The sequence below is a fragment of the Dermacentor andersoni genome, chromosome 4 (assembly GCF_023375885.2).
Source record: "Dermacentor andersoni chromosome 4, qqDerAnde1_hic_scaffold, whole genome shotgun sequence".
In the NCBI taxonomy this organism is placed as follows: Eukaryota; Metazoa; Arthropoda; class Arachnida; order Ixodida; family Ixodidae; genus Dermacentor; species Dermacentor andersoni.
Genome location: NC_092817.1, coordinates 82395938 through 82413486, shown reverse-complemented (window position 1 = coordinate 82413486; position 17549 = coordinate 82395938). Strand labels below are relative to the sequence as shown.

Genomic DNA, 17549 nt, shown 5'->3' with positions numbered 1-17549 from the left:
GCGAAGGCGGCGCGCGGTTATCGCCTTCGCGTGGCCGCTTCAATCAAGGCGGCGCGGCGCGAACCGGCGCAGACCGGCGCCGACCTTCAGACAGGCACGCGAGCAGCTGCTTTGCTGGCATTGCCTGCACGCAGCTCGCTTGGCCTGCATCCGCGACGAGTTCGCGCCTGCTTAGCGCAAACACACACCCGGAACACGTGGAGCCCGGTCGGCGCCACAACAGACGTCGCATTCCGCATTTTTCTCGTATCTAGCCAGACACCTTGTCACTTAGTATTGAGCCCTGGGCGAGGACAAATAGCGTTTTCTTTCTTGGCGAACAGGACGATGATGTCGACAAAAGCGGATGAGGTACCACTGAAACATTGATTGATTGATTGATTGATTGATTGATTGATTGATTGATTGATTGATTGATTGATTGATTGATTGATTGATTGAGTGAGTGAGTGAGTGAGTGAGTGAGTGAGTGAGTGAGTGAGTGAGTGAGTGAGTGAGTGAGTGAGTGAGTGAGTGAGTGAGTGAGTGAGAGTGAAGTTTAACGTCTTAACACGACAACCAAGAGAAAGAGAGAGAAAGAGAAGACAAGGATAGGAAAGGTAGGGCGATCAACAACACGAGCGTCCGGTTTGCTACGCCCGAAGCTATATATGAGACATGCTGTTGTGGAGGGCTCTAGATTGGCCACCTGGTGCTGCCTCACGTAGGCCCAAGGCTTTGTAGACGAGCGTTTTTAGATTCCACCGCCATCAGTGCGCGCCCACCGCAGCCGAGGAAGTCGAACCCGCAACGCCTCGCGCTCAGCAACGAGCACCATTACCGTGAGCCGCCGCGGCAGGTCAACTCTCAATTTCTACAAAGGTATACCGCATGCGCCAATGCAAGCGCCCGCCGTGTTCTCGACGGCAGGCCGTCGCTATCCAGGTTGATGTCATGGTGAAGTATTGGCGCCATCGGCAAACGTGCTTGCCTAACAAAAAGGACTGATTGTTAACGGATACCGGTATAGAGTAGGAGCAGCAGCTCAGTCGGCTTGTCAGGTGAGGGCAGTACTGAGTGACTATAAAGCAGTGTGGTGATGGCAAAGTGCACGTTACCTAGTCGGCCATATATGTTTTATTCACACGTTCGACATGACTTCAGACTATTTAGTTAAGCATGCAATGCTTTTAGCTCCCGTTGTCGGCGACCCTCATGAGACCCTGAGCCAAAATCCAGAGCTGTTATCCGCTCACTCAAGACGGGAATGGGGCTTGAACAAATCGAGAACATCAGGGCATCGTTTTGAGAGCGAAATGAGATTATCCGGGCAACCAGTCAAAACTTCATGCCGTCTGTGGCTCCCAACTCCTTGCGCAGGACCGCATTACATTCGCTAGTTACTGCCCAAACAAGTTTTAAAAATTTTTATTACTTTCTAAATAAAAAAATGTTTTTCGACCAGATCTTTAACATATATGTTTTACTTGCTTCGAATCGAAGTACTCCTCTTCAACTCAATTTTGGTCAACACGGGTAGGAAAAGGTGCGCCGCTAGAACCGAGGCAAAAACGGTAGTCTCAGCAGACTGGCTTGAACTCCGCTGTAAAAGGAGAGCGGAGGAAAGAACAGCGAAGGAAGGCGAAGGGTGGCTTTGTGTTTTGGCTGCACCTCGAGACGCACGCGCAAGCATTCCGAGAAACGAAATGACGCTCGTCGCTTGTCGCCGCTTCTTCACCCTTCCTATTGTCACGACTTAACCCGTACGATGTCTTTCTACTGCTTCGCGCTGATAGCGGCCAGGCAGGCAGCGTGGAGGCAGCACGTGGCTGCGGAAAGTGAGAGAGAGAAAGAAGTCATGAGGGAAAGACAGTGAGGTTAACCAGGCTGATCGCGGCAGACTACCCTGCACTCGGAAAAGGAGGAATTTGATTGAAAGATGACAAGGAAGAGATGATTCCACACTTTGGACTGGTGCACACACAATCACAGGCTCATCGCTGAGTCAATTACAGGGTGTCATATAGGCTGGCGCACTTCAAGAAACGCAGCAGCGCTTTTGTGGTTTTGTACATACCAGACGCACGAGGCCATGGCACGGTCCCAAGACGCTCTCATATGTGAAAGACTTGTCATCTAAGTGCCCTAAATCTTTCCGAAGGGCAATCCTCTCATCTTCGTATGTTAGGTAGTCACACAGGAGACGTTTGATCGTTTCTTCTACACCACATGTGCTGCAATTGGCCCTGTCCGCCATTACAATTAAGAATGAGTAGGTATTCGTGTAAAGAAAATCTCATATGTGGGTCTACGGCATATAGGCGCCAGTTGTTGAACTCTGGTGTATTCCACTTTCTTAAAGTAATAATATGGTCAAGACCGCTGAGGTGCCGCGCTGCATCCGTTCTCGACAATGGTATCGAGGTGCTTTCACATTCTCCATGTGCCTCACGGGCTGCCTTGTCGCTACTTTCATTTCCGGTAATGTTGGAGTGTCCAGGTAACCACTTAAACACTATGTCGCGGCCTTTGTCCACTGCTTGATGGTAGTGCAATCGTATATAGGCCACCATATGTTAGCGTGGGCCGCGGCGCAGAGCTATAGTTACGTACAGCTTAGGTAACCTTCCCTCCGAAAGACCGTGACGTTAACAGCCGTCGTAGTATAGCACACGACTTACATGCTTGAGCGACCACAGTTGCTTTAAAAGCTCGAAACTAAGTTTCCTGTGTCCAAATGTCAGCCCGTTCTTTCTGCGACTCAAGGGTGCTTTCTGTGACGTTGTCGACGATAGCGGCCGTAATCGCCAACAAGTTATTGTCGTTTATGTCGTCGTTGTCCGCCCACCTCGTCATCACCGGCTTCACCCTCGCCATATGGGGCGAAAAAAAGAAGCATATGGACTCAGTATTGCTGAGTCAATGGCGGCGCTGAACAGCTTCATTGCAGTGTATCCCTTCACATGACCTAGCAACCCCAGTTTACGAATATTTACATAACTAAGGCTTAAGATTGGTCCTTACATTAACGCGAATGTGCACTGTTGTCCCATTATGACCCCGCAAGCAGGAAAATTCATCCAAAGCTTTATTTTCGTTTCCGAGGCTTGAAGCGGAATGTTAAAAATGGACGCAATGTTACAAGCAGCCGCGATGTTACAAGGAACCATGATGTTACAAGGAACCTTGATGTTACCTCGCAGGTCTCCCAGTAGAAAGGCCCCACACGACATTCAGTGCAACTGTCTTCGCGGACCGTGCCGCTCTTAGGTCAGGTTACGCACCTGTGGCAAGACCATCGATTCATCCATAGTCATGTGATCCGCACTCTAGTAAACCTCACAATCCCAGGATTTCAGAAAAGGCCGGACTTACCGCCATCTGCACTTAAGCAACTTAGTTTACTCCTCTTGTACGAGAAATATAGAGCGACTGCACACACGTCTATCCTGATGGCTCAGCTACATCAACCAGTTCCGGTGGCGCTGTAGTTATACCAACAATAGGAATAAGCCAACCGTACACGACTTCTCATATCATTACAGCTGCAGAGCTCGCGGCTCTCCGCGGTGCGCTTTACGTGATAAATACAGTGTCCTGGAAAATGGGCAGTCTTCCGCCATTTAAGGCCGGCCTTACAATGTGTATAGTCATTTCTCCGCAGCTGACGTGCGAAATCATGGAACTTACCCATCACTCGAGAGAAAAAGGTCATATCTCTTTTCAAAGGTTACCATACCATTGCGGTATAAGTGGAAATGATGACGCAGGTAAAGCAGTTCAGACGTCAAACAAAGAAGACCACTGCGTCCCCATTCCTTTCTCAAGGACCGACGCTGCGAGACAGCTTCGCATTCTAGCACGCACACTTTCGTTATCTGAGTGGAATACCGCACATGCAAGGCGCACCATACGGCACAGACTAAACCCTTCGCTGCAACTGAGACCTCCGGCCGGACTGCGCCGACGCGAAGCATCTCTTCTGTGTCAGTTGTGGTTGGGAGTTGCCTTCACGAAAGCTTCTACACTAGTTGGAATGGCCGACAGTCCTGCATGTGATGTCTGCGGCTGCGAGGAGAACACTGACAACTTATTGTGCCGCTGTGCTCAATTTGAAGCACAGGGGGACTCTGTGTCCCTCGGAAGGCAGTGAATGCACTTTTCTGTTTTCTGAGAACGTCTGGTTTGTACGAGGGCCTTTGACTCTGCAGTACTGTCCGTTCCACGTCTCTATACCCTCTATCTCCCTTCTTTCTCTTCCTAAGGTAGCCAGCCGAACTCTTGACTGGTTAACGTCCCTGCCTTCCTTATATATATATATATATATATATATATATATCTCGTGATGTTACAAGAAACCGTCATGTTACAATAAGCTGTGATGTTACAAGGAGCCCTGATGTTACAGGGATATCAAAATACTTTAGACCTCATAACTGCTTAGCGGAGTATGAAAGAAAGAAAGAAGAAAATATTTGCCCGCTTACCGATACTGCAGTGCTCGCGCTGCAGACAACCAGAGTACCAGCAAACTGGATTATATAGCACGACATCTCGAGCCGCAAGGTAGTAACAAGGAGCGCAGTTCAATTGTGCTTTATCAAACGATAAATATATACAAAATACTAGTAGCGGTCGTTGAAAAGAAACATGTACGATGATTGCATTCTAAGGGACATAAAGGGCAGAAACGTGGAGGTTAACGACCAGGTTCGAGAGCAACCTAAGAACCGCTCAAAGAGCGATAGAACGAAAAATGTTAGGCGTAACATTGAGGGACCCGAAGAGAGCGGTGTCGATCAGAGCGCAGACGGGGATAGCCGATATTCTAGTTGGCATTAAGGGGAAAAAATAGAGCGGGGCAGACCATGTAATGCATAGGGCAGATAACCGGCGGACCATTAGCTTTACAGAATGGGTGCTGAGGAAATGAAAGCGCAGGCGAGGACTGCGAGGAACTATATAGGTGATGTGATGAACAGGAAACTTGCGGGCATATAAGATGGTGCAAGACGGGGGTAATTGGAGATTGTTCGGAGGGACCTTCCTCCGGCAGTGGATATACAAAGGCTAGTAATGAAAATGATGACCTGTACTATATACAGTCATCTCATGGTGGCTCCTAAGCACATCATCATCATCATCATCAGCCTGGTTACGCTCACTGCAGGGCAAAGGCCTCTCCCATACTTATCCAACAACCCCGGTCATGTACTAATTGTGGCCATGTCGTCCCTGCAAACTTTTTCATCTCATCCGCCCACCTAACTTTCTGCCGCCCCCTGCTACGCTTCCCTTCCCTTGGAATCCAGTCCGTAACCCTTAATGACCATCGGTTATCTTCCCTCCTCACTACATGTCCTGCCCATGCCCATTTCTTTTTCTTGATTTCAACTAAGATGTCATTAACTCGCGTTTGTTCCCTCACCCAATCTGCTCTTTTCTTATCCCTTAACGTTACACCTATCATTCTTCTTTCCATAGCTCGTTGCGTCGTCCTCAATTTGAGTAGAACCCTTTTCGTAAGCATCCAGGTTTCTGCCCCGTAGGTGAGTACTGGTAACACACAGCTATTATACACTTTTCTCTTCAGGGATAATGGCAACCTGCTGTTCATGATCTTAGAATGCCTGCCAAACGCACCCCAGCCCATTCTTATTCTTCTGATTATTTCCGTCTCATGATCCGGATCCTCCGTCACTACTTGCCCTAAGTAGATGTATTCCCTTACGACTTCCAGTGCCTCGCTACCCATTGTGAGTTGCTGTTCTCTTCCGAGACTGTTAAACATTACTTTAGTTTTCTGCAGATTAATTTTTAGACCCACTCTTCTGCTTTGCCTCTCCAGGTCAGTGAGCATGCATTGCAATTGGTCCCCTGAGTTACTAAGCAAGGCAATATCATCAGCGAATCGCAAGTTACTAAGGTATTCTCCATTAACTTTTATACCCAATTCTTCCAAATCCAGGACTCTGAATGCCTCCTGTAAACACGCTGTGAATAGCATTGGAGAGATCGTATCTCCCTGCCGGACGCCTTTCTTTATTGGGATTTTGTTGCTTTCTTCATGGAGGACTACGGTGGCTGTGGAGCCGCTATAGATATCTTTCAGTATTTTTACATAAGGCTCGTCTACACCCTGGTTCCGTAATGCCTCCATGACTGCTGAGGTTTCGACAGAATCAAACGCTTTCTCGTAATCAATGAAAGCTATATATAGGGCTTGGTTATTCCGCACATTTCTCTATCACCTGATTGATAGTGTGAATATGGTCTATTGTTGAGTAGCCTTTGCGGACCTGGTCCTTTGCTTGACAGAAGTCTAAGGTGTTCCTGATTCTATTTGCGACTACCTTAGTAAATAGTTTGTAGGCCACTGACAGTAAGCTGATCGGTCTATAATTTTTCAAGTCTTTGGCGTCTCCTTTCTTATGGATTAGGATTATGTTAGCGTTCTTCCAAGATTCCGGTACGCTCGAGGTCATGAGGCATTGCGTATACAGGGTGGCCAGTTTCTCTAGAACAATCTGTCCACCATCCTTCAACAAATTTGCTGTTACCTGATCCTCCCCAGCTGCCTTCCCCCTTTGCATATCTCCCAAGGCTTTCTTTACTTCTTCCGGCGTTACCTGCGGGATTTCGAATTCCTCTAGACTATTTTCTCTTCCATTATCGTCGTGGGTGCCATTGGTACTGTATAAATCTCTCCTAAGCACAAAGACGTGCTAACACAACATTGCATGATAATCAATGGTTTCGCTACTTCAACCCATTGGGTGCTGCTTTACGAACGTCGGCAAAACGTGTGGGAGACAACTAAATATATACACTTGCGCTATAAAAAAAAGATACCCGCCAACGTTACTCGGAGTCAAACGGTAATGTGTTCTTCAGAGGGGGACACGCTATAGACAATGCGCACGGTAATTTTTGCAAGGTGTTGCTCCCTGCACTTATATTCTGATGCTGGTGGCGTCTGTGCATGCATTTTGGAGGTGACAAGGGAGGCAATACTGCAACAAGGACGACGCTTGGTTGTTTGCTCCTGACATCATGGCACTCACTACTGTCTGTGCGCATCACAATGAAGTTGTTCTTGAGAAGGTGGCGGTGTCAGCTGTGCCTTATAGACTGCTGCTGTCGCAGAAAATGAGCACAGAGCCAAATGAATCGTTGAAACCTCCTGCTGTTTTTTTTTTTTTTTAGGCTGAATGTGTGCTTATTTGGTCAAACAAAAAAAGAAACTTTAGTTTTTAGCCGAGGAAAGTTTCTGTTTCTTTGTTGAGTGCTAACTTCAGTATGACGTTATGAACTGCGAAGTGTTTTCACACATTTCAGCTGTGGCTCAGAAAATGTATCTCAAGACACGCTAGCTTTCTTTTTTTGTTCCATTATAACGCAATTTGTTTCTTGTTGTCAATAACATATTACCTATTCCTGGGCATACGCTATGTGAATCTCATGATGTCTGTATGTAAAGATAGAGTGATATATAGGAAAGGAATGAGAGAGAAATTACATCTGACCGAACTGTAACTGTCTAGCGCTGGCTGCTGACATTTTAATGGTGGTTAACAGTTGGAACTAGTGGTAGGGGAGTAAAAAGACGTGCAAGCAATTAGTTCGAGTCATCATCATCATCATCAGCCTAGTTACGCCCACTGCAGGGCAAAGGCCTGTCCCATACTTTTCCAACAACCCCGGTCATGTACTAATTGTGGCCATGTTGTCCCTGCAAACGTCTTAATGTCATCCGCCCACCTAACTTTCTGCCGCCCCCTACTACGCTTCCCTTCCCTTGGAATCCAGTCCGTAACCCTTAATGACCATCGGTTATCTTCCCTCCTCATTACATGTCCGGCCCATGCCCATTTCTTTTTCTTGATTTCAACTAAGATGTCATTTACCCGCGTTTGTTCCCTCACCCAATCTGCTCTTTTCTTATCCCTTAACGTTACACCTATCATTCTTCTTTCCATAGCTCGTTGCGTCGTCCTGAATTTCAGCAGAACCCTTTTCGTAAGCCTCCAGGTTTCTGCCCCGTAGGTGAGTACTGGTAAGACACAGCTGTTATACACTTTCCTCTTGAGGGATAGTGGCAACCTGCTGTTCATGATTTGAGAATGCCTGCCAAACGCACCCCAGCCCATTCTTATTCTTCTGGTTATTCTTCCAAGTATATTCTTCCAAATACATGGCGTTCGCAAGGCGGATCCACTTGGAACGAATTCTCAGGATTACACCAGTTTTGAGATATTAATTTCTGAAGTTTGCGGAGAAATTCATTGGCTTTCCAGTTACTTTTGTGTTTCAATGCATAAAAAGACGTTTTGTTAAGAAAGTAAGTGGAACGACAGTCCATTTTTACCGCAAGTTTGACAGCGCATATCTCGTAAATGGTGTGATCCACACAATTCTTTTCAAGTGGAAAGGCCTTGCAATCTCACTCGCAAGAATTTGTTAATTGCAATATGTGCCATAAGGTTATTATTTAAAAACAGGATTAGTAATTTTTGTTAATTAGCCGATTATGCATTTCAATTGTTTGTTCACGTAATGTCGGCCTTTTCGAGTAGACCAGCCCATGGAGCAGAATTGTGTTATCTGCCGCAGGCAATTAAAAACAATGGAAGTGTTCGATGAAACACGAACCCTGTGTGTGTGTGTGTGTGGTGTATATATATATATATATATATATATATATATATATATATATATATATATATATATATATATATATATATATATATATATATATATATATATATATATATATATATTCTTCCAGTTGCAGTAGTACAAGAGCACTTCCTTTAAATATGTCAGGGCGTCCTCACAGCGGTCGTTATAAGATGCTTGCGCGCCAGCTCCTCCGAGTCACTCAGGCTCCTGCTGCTCTACCAGCTTCCCCCAGCCTCTCTTCACCCCAAGCCCTTTCTTCAACGTTGGGCTAATAGGAACGCCACAACCACCAGGTACTGCGTGCTAGTAAAGTGATAGCTCGAGTCAGCCAATCAGTTGTCGAAGCAGAAGGAGTCAGGGAGAGGGATTAGAATGTGGCGTAGTATAGGGTGATGGGCAGTGCCAGGGAAAGGGTGGCTACTGAGGCGGATGTTCATCGGAAAGGGCGCGAAAATGATGGAGTCGCGTGCAAGAACGTAAGGCGTGTGCTTTGGGCCTAGCGTAACAGAGTGCGCCGTGGTGGCGAGGTAGGAATGAAGGTGGTGGAGAGAAATTGGCTCGTCGGGCGAGCCGATAAGTTCGTCTGAAGGTCGTCTGTGACTTCTGCCTCTGTTCGTCATTCTGAACGTTCGTAATCTCAATTAAGCAAGAATTAATTGAAGATTGCGCGGTTGGAAAGAAGGAACGAATTGGATGGGGAGACCAGCAAATAATGAATTCTGACGGCGAGTACCGATATTGAGGAGCAGTGGTGACGTCACGGTGAAGGAACGCAGCATGGCGCAGCTGGTGAACGCCCGTCATGTCGCATGTATACGCAGGCAGGAGCGTATGAGGCCTGCGAGAGTACTTTGTCTTGTCGCAATGAAAAAAAAAGTCAATGGCGCGTCGACGTTAGCAGTTGCGTTGATGCTTGGCTATCCAATAAATAGATGGCAAAAAATAAGTTTCGCTTTAGAAAATGACCGTATTCCGATGGGCTAGGGAAAGTGTCTGCTCCATTTCAACTGATGACATCCTTCTTCAGTCATTCAGTAATTTAGATTTGTGGAATAAAAATGCTAAATGTGCGTTAGAACATTTACCGGCACCTATAAGAACGAACAGTGTCGATACTTCCTTTCTTGAACCACGCTTCGTTGAATTCGCGTCTTACATGCGGGCCTAAACGTGTTTCCCGGCGCGCTCTACCTTTCCTATTGATTAAATTAGCAAGCATGGCGTCACGCACGCACAGGCAAGCATGAACAGATCTCACTCGATGACCGCGGACAGTGGCTGTCTGATGCTGGCGTGATGAAGAGCGGCAGCAGCGGTGAGTAAACGCTTCGTGCTGCCTCTATAACTTCAACGCATCTCCGAAAGTTGATATTACGTTAACTAACACTAGGCCCGCGGCAATACTGCGCGCTCGAAGCCACCAGTCATCTCGACTCGCCATCGCGTTGCACCCGCCGCAGATTACCCCCAATATAGGGCGCGAAGGGCCATGCCATGCGCAGCAACGACCGGGTTAGAAGAGCAGACGCGCTCTCACCAGACCCCGCCCCCCTCCCCCTTTGGCGCGCATAACACTGGGCGAGTGGGAATACGGCGCCCTCCAAGCCACGATCCTTCTTGGCTCATCCTCGTACGCTTTCCTTCGCATCACAGCATACGGCGCCGTGGGGCGCAATATGATCTTATCTCAATGGGACTTCACGGCGACGGCGGAAACTCACCTCGAGTGTTCATAAATATATACCGCAATAAAATAATAACGCCCTCTTCCGGCCAACCTCTCCACTCTTTCCCAACTCGATACCATATGCCAACCACGCACAATAGCTCATTTCGCTCCAACAGCTTATTTCCAAGCACAGACCATTTTCAGGCGGAATTAGAAAAATATTGTGCATTGACTACTTCAAAACGTGGCCTACAGTGTCCTTTCTCTCCCTCCTTTTTCTCTTTCTACACACATCCCTCTTTTCCATTACAGGATAGCAAACCATACGTATCTGGTTTACTCTGTACTTCGTTATTTGTTTCTGTCTCCCGAAACCTAGCTGAAATCTGGCCTCTAAGCCTTGGCCAACGCCACATACTTTGAGCATATCATAGGGATTTTTTTTTCGATTTGTACGAATCGATATCGCGGAAAGATACCGATAGCAGTTGCCAGATGCTGCATGAGCGCTTCGTTTCGACTGCTAGTCGAACAGTCCTTGTCAGACGAGTAGTACTTTGAGCCGCATAAACTAAGAAAATGAGGTCGGCATCATCTCGTGAAGGCAATCAGTGAACAATATAATAGCGATAGTAACCGCGACTGAGTGATCGTCGACAATCACTAAATATCAATGAGCTTAGAGAGAACGCGGCTGCTGTTTGCGCGGATCCTGTCACTCAAATGGCAATTCCAAAGCTCGGACTATGCTAATGGTACTGTACTGTTTTTGATCTGCAACATGCAGATCAGGAAAACTGTTGTCTGGAAGACGACCAGCCAAATGGAAGCGAGTTTGACCGAAGAAAAACTGCAACGACAAAGCTCCGTCCCGCGGTGAAAGCAAACCGCGTATCCTTGCTCTTTCTCTGGCGGCAATTGAAAAATGTCAGCGATCCATTTAACCGCGAGGCATAACCGCACGGCCCATGGGACATTATGCAGAATCGTAGAGGCCCGTTCGAGCTGAACTTGCGCTAGCGAATATTGATCGGCGCATTTCCACGCGTTTGAGTGATGGCCTGCCGGCCGGCACTCCCGGCTACTCAGTGCGGAGCGCCAGCTTGGTAGTTCGCCTAGATTGACTACGTGTGGAGAGCATAAAACCCTCTTCCGACTTGAAGGAACTTTTCCAGTCGAGCTCATAATTCATTCTCAGACGTATTTTGTAGCCATTCGTCTCCGAGAGTCGGTGGGGAGCACAGGCCTGGAAGAGGGAGCATCGTCCTCTCTTCCACTACTCCCTGTTTCCTCCGGTCTTCCCTAGAGGGCGCCATATGGATGAACGAGCGCCATCTATGCTGGTGTCTCTCAAATGAGCAGCGCCTTCCGTGCTAGCCGGTTCTCTGCGATCGAAGATGTGAGCCCCTCCCCGGCGATTTTATCCTTTTGTCCCGTCCTTTTGAAGGAAGGCCGCCGCCGGTGATCCAGACCGCCCCCTTTTCCACCCGGAAGCTCAATCAACCGAGACGTGGTCGCACTTCGTCGGTTGTAGCAAGGTCTCTGGCTTCACTTTCTATATACATGCGCTGGGACCGAAGAGGGAGCCTTTCGCAATGTCACTGAACGCACTGTACCGATGTAAAAAAGAAAACTTCTTCGGACACTTCCTTAAACTCTTTTAACAGAGTGTTCTACCGTGTAATATGGCTTGCGTGGCGCGGTCGCCATGGAAGCAGCTTTTTTCAATTTATTCCACGAGTGTACGGCGGACAAGCGCCGCAGCTGCACCTGACTCACAGCATGACGAATACATCAAACATTCCGACATCCATAACTTGTAGGACAACGACGGAATTGAGACGACTATACACTGTGACTGTGTCAACCGTTTCCTTACCTATATAGAAGTTTCGGTTGTAGAAATACGTGATGGAAACGAAGAAGCTCAACCTTGCCATGCCATTTATACACGCCCAGGACAAGCATAACACCCTTAGTGGTTTTACTACAAATAAGTTGTTTGTTGCTGTTGTTTTTATCCGTTCGATCCTTAACATACGCTGAAGTAGCTTCCATGACGTAACTAACGGGGTGACGGGTTTGGTGTTTCAGTAAAATTTCGAAGCGGTTAAGGACACGTCTGACGCAAGGCACGCTGGTTGAGCTTTTTAACAGCGCTATGCGTTCAGACGCTCTTTCAGGCTGGCACAGAAATTTCGCGTAAGGTCACCCCCGAGCGCATTATAAAGAGAGGCAACAACCAGTTGCAGACATCGTTTTACTTATCATTGTCGAGGACTCGTGACAAGCATAGGACTTGTTTCAGTTTTATGGCGTGACAGCGAGACATCGTTTTCGTAGCGTCTCACACCTCGCGAGCTTCTGATAAGTGCGACTAACACAATTGTCAGAATATTCATACACTGAATTACGTGTATTCGGTGCTCCAGCTTAAAGGGGCGTGCGGAACGATTTTCTCCAGTATCTGTACCACAATATTTTTTTTTTATAAAAGTGGAACGTGCGTACAGGAAAAGACAGCGTGCCATCATAAACTTGTCTAAATATCTGTTCTAACCGTACAAGTTTTTTTAATGCATTAGACGAGCTTCCTTTCGAGCTTGTTATTCTTTGAATCACAGTTGTGGGTGCAACAAGTATGAGACAGCCACAGTCACTGCCGCCGCACAGCATCGTCTGTCTGTGGATACCGGGCCATTGCAGCCTCTTTGGTAGCGACCATAGTGACCATGCCACCCGAGTTCATCCACTCGGCTATCCACTGAACTCCAGTAGCGCTGTCGAGACACGCCAGTGTAAAGTCGGGGACAAAAGTGTGCGGACCGCCTCCGCAGAGAAACCGCCTAATTTCCCTATGGCCTATATATGCACGAAACTTCTAAGTGAGAAGGGTCAGCTAAATTTCTTCGCTCGATAATCGTAGTGAGTCACACAATTCCAAGTTCTGCACCCTGAATTCAATTAAATTCAGCGTTTTAGTTATGAGTGCGGTCTACAAATTTTTATCCCCGACCGTACACTGGCACTGTTGAAGCTCGGCGGAACCAGTCAAACGATTGTATACACATATATGGCTTGGATTCTCCTCTGCAGATCCATCTTCCGCTTCAGATAGCGCGGGCTGGAGCAACACTTTTGAACCGACTGTGGCTGAGCCACATAGCATTCACGAGTGCCCTTTCATACCACATTGATATAGCCGAGAGCCCTGCATGTGACAACTGCGGCCTCGAGAAAGCAATAAAGCATCTCCTTTGTGGCTGCCCTCGCTACAGCTTGCCTATAAGACAGCTTTTGACCGCGCTAAACGAGAGGGAACAATCGCCCCTTGTCGGAAATAAATAACCTTCTAGCTGGAGAAGGGGTCCATGCCGCTTTCAGCACTGAGGCGTTTAAACGCGTTGCTCCCCTTTTGAAGGACAAGACAAGCGGATTAGGCGACACCAATAGAGATGTCGCGTGCTTCATCGCGTTTCTGTGCACTGTATAGTATTTCTTGAATGTCGTTCTTCCTTGTGATATCTTTAAATCCCTTTATCCACGTACGTCAGTCAAAGGTAGTTTGCAAGTATTTACAGTGGATAATGCCCCTTACCTTCCCGTCATTTTTCACCTCTTCCCCCACACGTCCGCTCTGTACATACATTACTTAAAACATAACAGTTGTATGTACGTGTCTGTGCGTGTATATGCTATAGCTGTGTTTTTATGATTGCTGTGTATTCTCACTCAACAGCTGGAACAGCATGCCAGGCCATCCTTCAAGCTAACGTATCGCCAGCTTCTGATTAGAGACAGCATTCATTCTCTCTCTCTCTCTCTCTCTCTCTCTCTCTCTCTCTCTCTCTCTCTCTCTCTCTCTCTCTCGCTCTCTGTCTGTTTTAAGGTTCCTTAGTATAGCCAATGACTTCATTGGCACTACCGCAATATTTTCAGAACAGAGCTTGCCGTATAACACAAGACTGGTGCACTGTACACGCGAAAAGTGTATATAACAGCCGAGGTGGCTCACCCAAAACGGGCCGACACAAACACACGTCACCGTAACGTATAGACGCGACAGGCAAAGCCAGCTGGTAGACTGTCGTACAGATTTCGTACAACATGCGGTAACAAAGTTGGCGGGACACAAGGCGAGAGTAGCGCCCAGTATAAAGACGTTGGAATAGCAGCCACTCCGGCGACCGTATCCAGTATACCTGACAGCGAATCAAATAGGCCGATTATTTCACTCACCTCCGGGTCGGGCCCGTTACCGCGGAAAGAGACAGCGCCGTTGGTTCTCATTCAGCTGAAGAGCGGAGTGCGGGCAGCATGCCGTCCGCTCGGGGCTTGCCGCCTTCGCTGCGCGCGGACTGAAGGGGGCGGGTTGGCAATTTGACGTTCAGCCTTTACTTCCTGGGGTCCCTGCTCCTGCTGCGCTGTGCCATGCGTCGGGCCACTGGTCTGTCTCTCTTTCTCTCGATATTTTCTTTCTCTTCTCTCGTCTCGGCCGGAGAGCCCCAGTATGCCCTAAAAATAAATCTTCTCCGCGCTGCCTGCTCCTCCGCGCTGCACCATCCGACGGCTGGGTACTTGTCGGGGATTCAGAGTACCTAGGATGAGAGGATATTCGACGTCTTCTAGGGAACGCGCCGGGTCCGGCGCCGAGAGCCTCGCTCGCTCTTTTCCCGAAACTTGGCGCGCGAAGAGCATCGGAAGAAGACTTGCGTGGTGGTTTCCGCCTCGTTTGGTTTATCTTCATGAACAGGTTGACCGCCTGTGCACGCTTCTTATCATTTTATCTCCCGAAGATTGCATCTCGGCGACCTATACCCTCGTTTTGCGGAGCAAGCGTGCGGTGACAGATCGGACACCTCAGAATACCATAGCAGTCAGATGCTCTATACGTCAGGACAGCCTGGAGAACAACTAGTGCTTCCAGCGCTATTTACGCTCAGTTTCGGCACCGGAGCGTGGAAAAAAATAGAAAAGAAGGAGGTTAATTTTTGGAGGTTTATGCCTTAACAACAAATTGAGTTTTTTTTTTTTTTTTTTACTACGTAAATTGCTATTGCCTGCTGCGGCGACCTTTTCCTCCGATACTACTACCATTGCAGTGCTGGCGTTAACAAGCAAGTAAGTAAAAATTAAATTAAGATGCAAGGGAACTAAACTAGCTCCACAACTGACCTAACGGTTGCACCACTTTGAAAGGACGTTTATCTTGGTATGATCGCGAAATGCTTGCCAGCGGCGAGCCTTGCATCTGGGCGCGCGAGACCGTTTGTGACGGCGCTAAGCAGATTAACAATGCCGTGGAAAAATTGCCTGAATGAACTATAGCACTAGCATCTATGAGAACTGCAATCATGGCACTTCATCTAGCGTGGTATTAATGATGGGTAGCGCACGGGTTTGCGTAAACGTTGTCCTTCTTGCTCCAGGCTTATTTGCGACTTTGAAAGCTGATAATTTTCAACAAGATATTGCGTTACAAGCGCAGTAAGTCGCAACGATTATGCATGTGGCGTATAGGGACTGATTCCTTTACCGTGTTACTACAAACACAAACACTACAATGCTACAACCAATCACAACCACTATTGTTATTAAAGACCTCCGTTGAGGTGTTACATAAGGGGTAAACCACTACAATACAAGAGTATCATTTGAACAAACAGTAAGCTAACCAGGCCCTGCAGCACTGGGGTTTGCGACTCACCTTACAATGCACGTGGTTGACGGTGTCGCATGTTGCTTTCATATTTATTTTATTAATTTTTTTTTTCATGTACTCAGCCTGACCGCGGGTCAGTTAGAGGTCATTTCCATGCACCGCAGTTATGCCGGTGCTGTGGCGTCTAGCTACGCTGGAGCTGTTCCTCGTCCGTGACCTTCTGAAGCCGCGATCTCTCGGCTCGGCGAGACCTATGCGTGGCCGTCGAGCAGAGGACGCAGGCCCTGTTCCGAACCAGGGCGCCCTCTGCAACCGCTTCACTGCGCAGCATCCACGTGATCCGCTCGCCACGGCCGTCCTCCCCGTCTCAGTGGTGCGCATGAAGACACCGAAGGCGTTGCAGTGGGCCGACCAGCACCGTCACGTGCATGTCGACGACGTCACGACGCAGAGCCACATCCGAGATCAGGCAGAGGTGCTCTCCACCTGCTTGAGGCGGCACACGTTAGTCTGGAATGAAACATTGCACAGCACGTACAGTTTGTTTGTATACTTTGGAAGTAAAACTCGATATTTAAAAAAAAAAACGTTTAAACAAACATCGAATGATGAGGACCGTACGCAGGCACTGTGCAAGAAAAAAAAATACAATACAAACCGGCAGCTCCAGGAAACGGCGGCGGAGGACTCCATCTTTGAGTCCTGTAGCCTATGCATGGATCTTCTACCATTTATGGCCTCAAACCCTCATGCTAGCGTGCGGGTCGTGGCCACCCGGGTAACAATTTCCAAGTCATCAGTGTGGAGGATTCTAAATGGCGGCCTTTCACCCGTACCGCCGTAACCTGCCCCAATGCTTGGAAGACAGGGACCTGCGAAATCGTCTAGATTTCTCGAATTGGGTCCTCACAAAAGCCGAATGAGTCGCCGGACTTTTTGAGCAGCATCTTGTGCACAGGTGAAGCCAATTTTCGCAGGAACGCCCAGGTAAATTTGCATAACGCACACTATTGGAGTGACTCCAATCCACGTTGGGTAAAGTGCACTCAGCACCAGTACCAGTGGTCGTTCAATGTGTGGTGCGGAATTTACGCCGGTGATATTATCGGTCCCATCTTCTTCGATCAGACACTGACTGTACAGCGTTAGGTGGACGAAATCCTTGAAGGAGTGATGGATGAGTTTCTCGGGGAAGTCCCGCTGTCACGTCTTCCACATCTGTGGTATCATCAAGATGGGGCACCCGCATACAGCAGTGTAGCCGAGCATGAAACTGACGTGATGCGACTTTTCATGCGCAGTTGATTGAAAGGAACGGGCCTTTAAATTGGCCGGCTAAGTCACCTGACCTCTCTCCACTCAATTTCTCTCTTTTGGGTTATGTGAAAGATCGTGCTTACACGATCGAGACGGACGTCAGATTAGCTCAAGACAAGGATAACGGATGTCTGCCGCATAATTCCAGCGTCGGTCATCAAGAAAGCCACTGAAGATGTGGTAAAGCGGACTCTATACTGTGTAGCTGCAGAAGGAGACCTATTCGAACACGTCCTCTAT

The 17549-nt window shown here is 47.9% G+C and overlaps 1 protein-coding gene across 1 annotated transcript in view; it reads right to left on the bottom strand.

Moving 5' to 3' along the window:
* The window catches only part of LOC126536392 (kelch-like protein 8), a 49274-nt gene extending 34355 nt beyond the window's left edge, over positions 1 to 14919 (bottom strand). The window contains exon 1 of the mRNA XM_050183330.2: positions 14570 to 14919. The gene's annotated coding sequence lies outside the window, so the exon portion shown is untranslated. The remainder of the gene's footprint in view (positions 1 to 14569) is intronic.
* Between the last annotated feature and the right edge of the window lie 2630 nt (positions 14920 to 17549).